This window comes from Morus notabilis, unplaced genomic scaffold (assembly GCF_000414095.1).
Source record: "Morus notabilis unplaced genomic scaffold, ASM41409v2 Scaffold184, whole genome shotgun sequence".
Taxonomy (NCBI): domain Eukaryota; kingdom Viridiplantae; phylum Streptophyta; class Magnoliopsida; order Rosales; family Moraceae; genus Morus; species Morus notabilis.
Window position 1 is genome coordinate 1520485 of NW_010387636.1, and position 5357 is coordinate 1525841.

At 34.0% G+C, this 5357-nt stretch overlaps 2 long non-coding RNA genes across 2 annotated transcripts; both read left to right on the forward strand.

Annotated features, from left to right (window-relative positions):
• Positions 1 to 397: 397 nt before the first annotated feature.
• Positions 398 to 1250, forward strand: LOC112095353. Its single transcript, XR_002903786.1, has 2 exons — positions 398 to 619; positions 757 to 1250. It is a non-coding gene; the product is annotated as an uncharacterized LOC112095353 (long non-coding RNA).
• An 874-nt stretch (positions 1251 to 2124) lies between these two features.
• LOC21411270 lies at positions 2125 to 4337 on the forward strand. Its single transcript, XR_002903785.1, has 2 exons — positions 2125 to 2346; positions 2484 to 4337. It is a non-coding gene; the product is annotated as an uncharacterized LOC21411270 (long non-coding RNA).
• Positions 4338 to 5357: the final 1020 nt, after the last annotated feature.

Here is a 5357-nt window from a genome sequence, read left to right on the forward strand (position 1 = left end):
TCCAAGCGTAAGAAAAGCAGAAAACAATTAATAGAATACTCTAGAACCAAATTTTTCGAAAAGGAAAATGATAACAATAATAAAAAGAAAAAGTTGGGAGTCAAATTTATAAATCTGGCACAGGGGCAACCTAAATCCATGCCAGAAATTAATTAAATGTGTCACCAAACACGTTTGTGCTTATCCCAACTACCCAAGCATCACAGCTGTCGTACCTTGACAAAGTCGGCATATCCAACGTGGACCCCGTTTCTTCCACCGCCTCAAGGACTAACAATCAACATAATCCTAGCCGTCAAATCCCCCAGGACCATCAAATCTTAACCGTTCGTTTCACAAAGCCAGCTATAAAAGAAGAGATAAGGCGCAACCTATCGTTCATTCAACGCCTCTGCTTTTTCTCTCTTCCTTCCTCCTCTCTGGCTTTCCCGTCTTTCTAAGATCTGTTCGCCATGGATGTTTTTTCCTGGTTTTCGTCGTTGAATTTGGGTAGATCTTTTCCCGATCTACAATTCGATGGTGGTTTCGAGCGAATTAAGCGTTTGGAAGCTGTTCGATCTCCGGTATTCCATGGCTACAGTTCGAGCATCTCTCCTCATCTTATGAGCATCTGATCAGGGTTTGGTTTCGATCTATTTGGATTAAAGATTCATGAGTTCTTGATTGATCTTATATTTTGTCAAACGGATCTGTGGTTTCTTGATTTTTTTTCATGTGTTTGAGTTGATCTAACTGATTTTTCGGTTTTTTTTATAGGACGATATTGATGCTCGTGATAGATCTGAGAAGAAGCTTCGAGAGAGACGATTCATGCCGTTCTATACCGCAGATCTGGCGGAATCGAAGCAGATCTTGATGAATATCAACAAATCTTGGCCGATCGTGGTTCTTTGTAAACATTGTATCATATTTTGATGGTGATGCAATATTATGTTGAGGTTATTGGGATATGGGGAGGGATTTTTGGGGTTAAAGGTTGTTTAGAGGGATGTATAAGATATCGGAGACGGAAGGCCCGAGGGAGGCCTGGGTTCCGATCGATCTTTGTCATCCGACCTTTGCCATGACAGGTGCGCTTGCTTGGCAGGTCACAAAATCTTAATAAAAAAAAGAAATTTTTTGGTTTTGGAGGGAGATCGCACGGGGATTGCCCGGGATCTTTCCTTCGGTGTGTGCGTGTGCTTGTGTGTCCTGCTTTTTTTCTTTTTTCTCGTTCTGTTCTCTATATCCTCGCTTGACTTTACACAACGCAGTGCATCAAGACGAATGAGCCGTCCAATGGGGGCTGATTATCAGCCCTAATGGGGACTGAAAATCAACCTTAATTATTTTATTAATTATTAGTATTTTTATTTAGGATTCAATTATTATTTATTTAATATATTAAATACCTATTACATGTTTTCAAAAATGAAACCAAACGCATTTTCAATTTTTTTTAAAACTGAAATCAATCTTTAAATAAAATTATCAAACGCATTTTTAAAAATAACTCAAAAATAAAAATAAAAACACTTTCATTTTTATTTTCGTACAAAAAAATAAAAATATTTTAAACCAATTCTAAACCACCCATCGTTTTCGTTAGTTGAGAGAGAGTTCGTAATTGTATTAATCACTTTTTCTTATTAATTGCATCTCACTTTCCCTTAAAAAAAAAGAATTATAATAACAAATAAGAAATAACGTGTGCTTTCGGTCACCTAAAAAGCTTCCATCTGTTTGGTTCCAAGCGTAAGAAAAGCAGAAAACAATTAATAGAATACTCTAGAACCAAATTTTTCGAAAAGGAAAATGATAACAATAATAAAAAGAAAAAGTTGGGAGTCAAATTTATAAATCTGGCACAGGGGCAACCTAAATCCATGCCAGAAATTAATTAAATGTGTCACCAAACACGTTTGTGCTTATCCCAACTACCCAAGCATCACAGCTGTCGTACCTTGACAAAGTCGGCATATCCAACGTGGACCCCGTTTCTTCCACCGCCTCAAGGACTAACAATCAACATAATCCTAGCCGTCAAATCCCCCAGGACCATCAAATCTTAACCGTTCGTTTCACAAAGCCAGCTATAAAAGAAGAGATAAGGCGCAACCTATCGTTCATTCAACGCCTCTGCTTTTTCTCTCTTCCTTCCTCCTCTCTGGCTTTCCCGTCTTTCTAAGATCTGTTCGCCATGGATGTTTTTTCCTGGTTTTCGTCGTTGAATTTGGGTAGATCTTTTCCCGATCTACAATTCGATGGTGGTTTCGAGCGAATTAAGCGTTTGGAAGCTGTTCGATCTCCGGTATTCCATGGCTACAGTTCGAGCATCTCTCCTCATCTTATGAGCATCTGATCAGGGTTTGGTTTCGATCTATTTGGATTAAAGATTCATGAGTTCTTGATTGATCTTATATTTTGTCAAACGGATCTGTGGTTTCTTGATTTTTTTTCATGTGTTTGAGTTGATCTAACTGATTTTTCGGTTTTTTTTATAGGACGATATTGATGCTCGTGATAGATCTGAGAAGAAGCTTCGAGAGAGACGATTCATGCCGTTCTATACCGCAGATCTGGCGGAATCGAAGCAGATCTTGATGAATATCAACAAATCTTGGCCGATCGTGGTTCTTTGTAAACATTGTATCATATTTTGATGGTGATGCAATATTATGTTGAGGTTATTGGGATATGGGGAGGGATTTTTGGGGTTAAAGGTTGTTTAGAGGGATGTATAAGATATCGGAGACGGAAGGCCCGAGGGAGGCCTGGGTTCCGATCGATCTTTGTCATCCGACCTTTGCCATGACAGGTGCGCTTGCTTGGCAGGTCACAAAATCTTAATAAAAAAAAGAAATTTTTTGGTTTTGGAGGGAGATCGCACGGGGATTGCCCGGGATCTTTCCTTCGGTGTGTGCGTGTGCTTGTGTGTCCTGCTTTTTTTCTTTTTTCTCGTTCTGTTCTCTATATCCTCGCTTGACTTTACACAACGCAGTGCATCAAGACGAATGAGCCGTACATCCAGAGAATCTCCTAACATCGTCCCTCTAAGGTAAACTCTACCAAATTTGTGCCTTTTGATATGCATCTAGAACGAGTAGACAATTCATATATAATTTATTCACAAGTCATATAATTAAATTGCCATATATAATTTCTTCACAAGTCATAATTCTAAGATTCATATAATAATTATCATATAATCTTAAAGCTTCATATAATAATTATCATATATTCTACGCTTCGTATAATCATTATCATATAATTCTAAGCTTCATATAATCATATGACTACAGTAATCACAATTCTATTCATGTATGTTTTAAATTCGTTAGATAATCATATATAGTTATTAGCTTAATCTTACAATTCTAAGAATAGAATTTTATCATTTGATCACTAGTCTCGAGTTATGTAATGCAATATCCAATTGTTAAACGGCTTTTGGAGATTATTATTGTCGCTTATAATTCGATCTGTATTCTCGTTTTTAATTAAACGGGTACGAGAATTAGCAATGCAAGTCAAGTATAAAATACGATGGTGTAATGATTTTGTTATACAGAATTCAGTTTAAGCATCGTCTTACTACAATAACCTATATCAAATTACACTCGCAAACACATCGTCTTCGATTAACTATTGATTGTGCCGTTTCAGCACTATATATTTGCACTTTTTAATTTTGAGAATTATTTGAATCTATTTATTCCTTCCATAACGTTTCTGTTGGTATGTATCTGGTGATCCAACAAACATTATTTATTTAAAGGCATCGCTCTCTAGCATTTGTCTAGTTTTTGTATGATATTGATTAAGAGTTGTTTATTTATAGATTTCTCTCTTGAGCTTAAAGTTGAGCAGTGACTTTGCGATTGTCTCATGCTCTTATGTACCTTGGTATGTTCTGGACCCACCTATGTTTTGAGATTTGTTTTCTGTAATATAGAGAAAACCATGTGGTTGTATATGTCGGTTGGAACTTGTTTGTAGCTGGTCGTGTTTACAAATGTACAGTTTTGTCTTCTTTGCTGCGAAGAATGCTCGTCACAATGGTCACAGCATTGCCCCAACGTCGGTATTTTTTGTTAAGACTCTTCGTTGTCGGCATTTGGTCAAGTTTCATGGTGGTTCGTTCGTATCAAAACCAAATGATCCAAAGAGGTGATGAAAGAGTAGAATGGGCAATGTTCCCAATTGTTCTTTGCTTTCAAGTATTATTATTCATTATTTTTAGTTATCCTTATTTATGTCATTATTTAGTATTTATTTTTATTATTATCGTTCTATTCAACAAAGAATCACTGTTTAGTTCATTTATTCAAAGTTCGTTCCAGAATTGTTAGAATTAATGCATCTTGTAGTCGTAATATATTTAGGTACTTTTTCTGCAGTATGATATTTTTAAAGTGGTATCAAACATTATTTGGTTGTTATTAAAGGTCTATTAGATGTTTCAATTTGAAGTTAAATTTTGTTAAGGGAATTAAGAAATCGATGTTTGATTTGTTCTAAAAAAAAATCGATGTTCGAGGTTTGATTGATTTATTCAAGGGTTCTGTTTTTTCAATTGCACACTGCAAAATTTAAATAGCAAGGTGTTTACGTTAATTAGTATCCTTTTTGCTAATTTTTATATATTTGATAATTTTGATTTCCCATAATATTTTTAAGATTTTGAAAAATTTCAAATGAGGCGTCCTTTTAATCTATATTTTTAATGTTTTAAAGTATTGTTGAATTGTTTTCTTTTTTATTCCATCAATTATACAGAATCCATTTGATGGTGGTGGTTTTATGGGTGTTGTAAATTTGAAGTTTTAAAACGAAAAGCAGTACATTTGAGATATTTAATTATGTGAGTTCTTACCTTTATAACTAAATTGTTATTTAACTGAACTGGTAAGTAATTTATGTTTTAATGAGATCATTTGGTAAATTTTTGTTTTGTTTCAAGCAATCTAACTTTCTTTTCGACTATTAAATGTCTTTTTGGATTTTTATAGAGTTGATGAATATTTAAAAATTTTCATTTATTTATTATTGTGAAAATTAGTTTTTTAAATGAAAGATTTATTAGTTTTCTTTTAAGTTCTTCCATTTTATTGTTGACCATTATAATGATTTGTCAATGGAACTTTTCTTTTTTGGCTACTCACTAATTTTTATACTAATTAAATCTGTATTTTGTTTACATATCTTTATAGAAGAATCGAATTTGTAATTTCAAAAGTGTTAATGTAACGTTCGTAACTCTTATCTATGTTTGTTTTAAATTTAAATTATCTTGATTCTGTTATAATGTTTTTTTTTTAAATTTTAAATCTTTTTTTGTGAAAAAATTGAATTTCAAACGATAATATCAAGAGTTG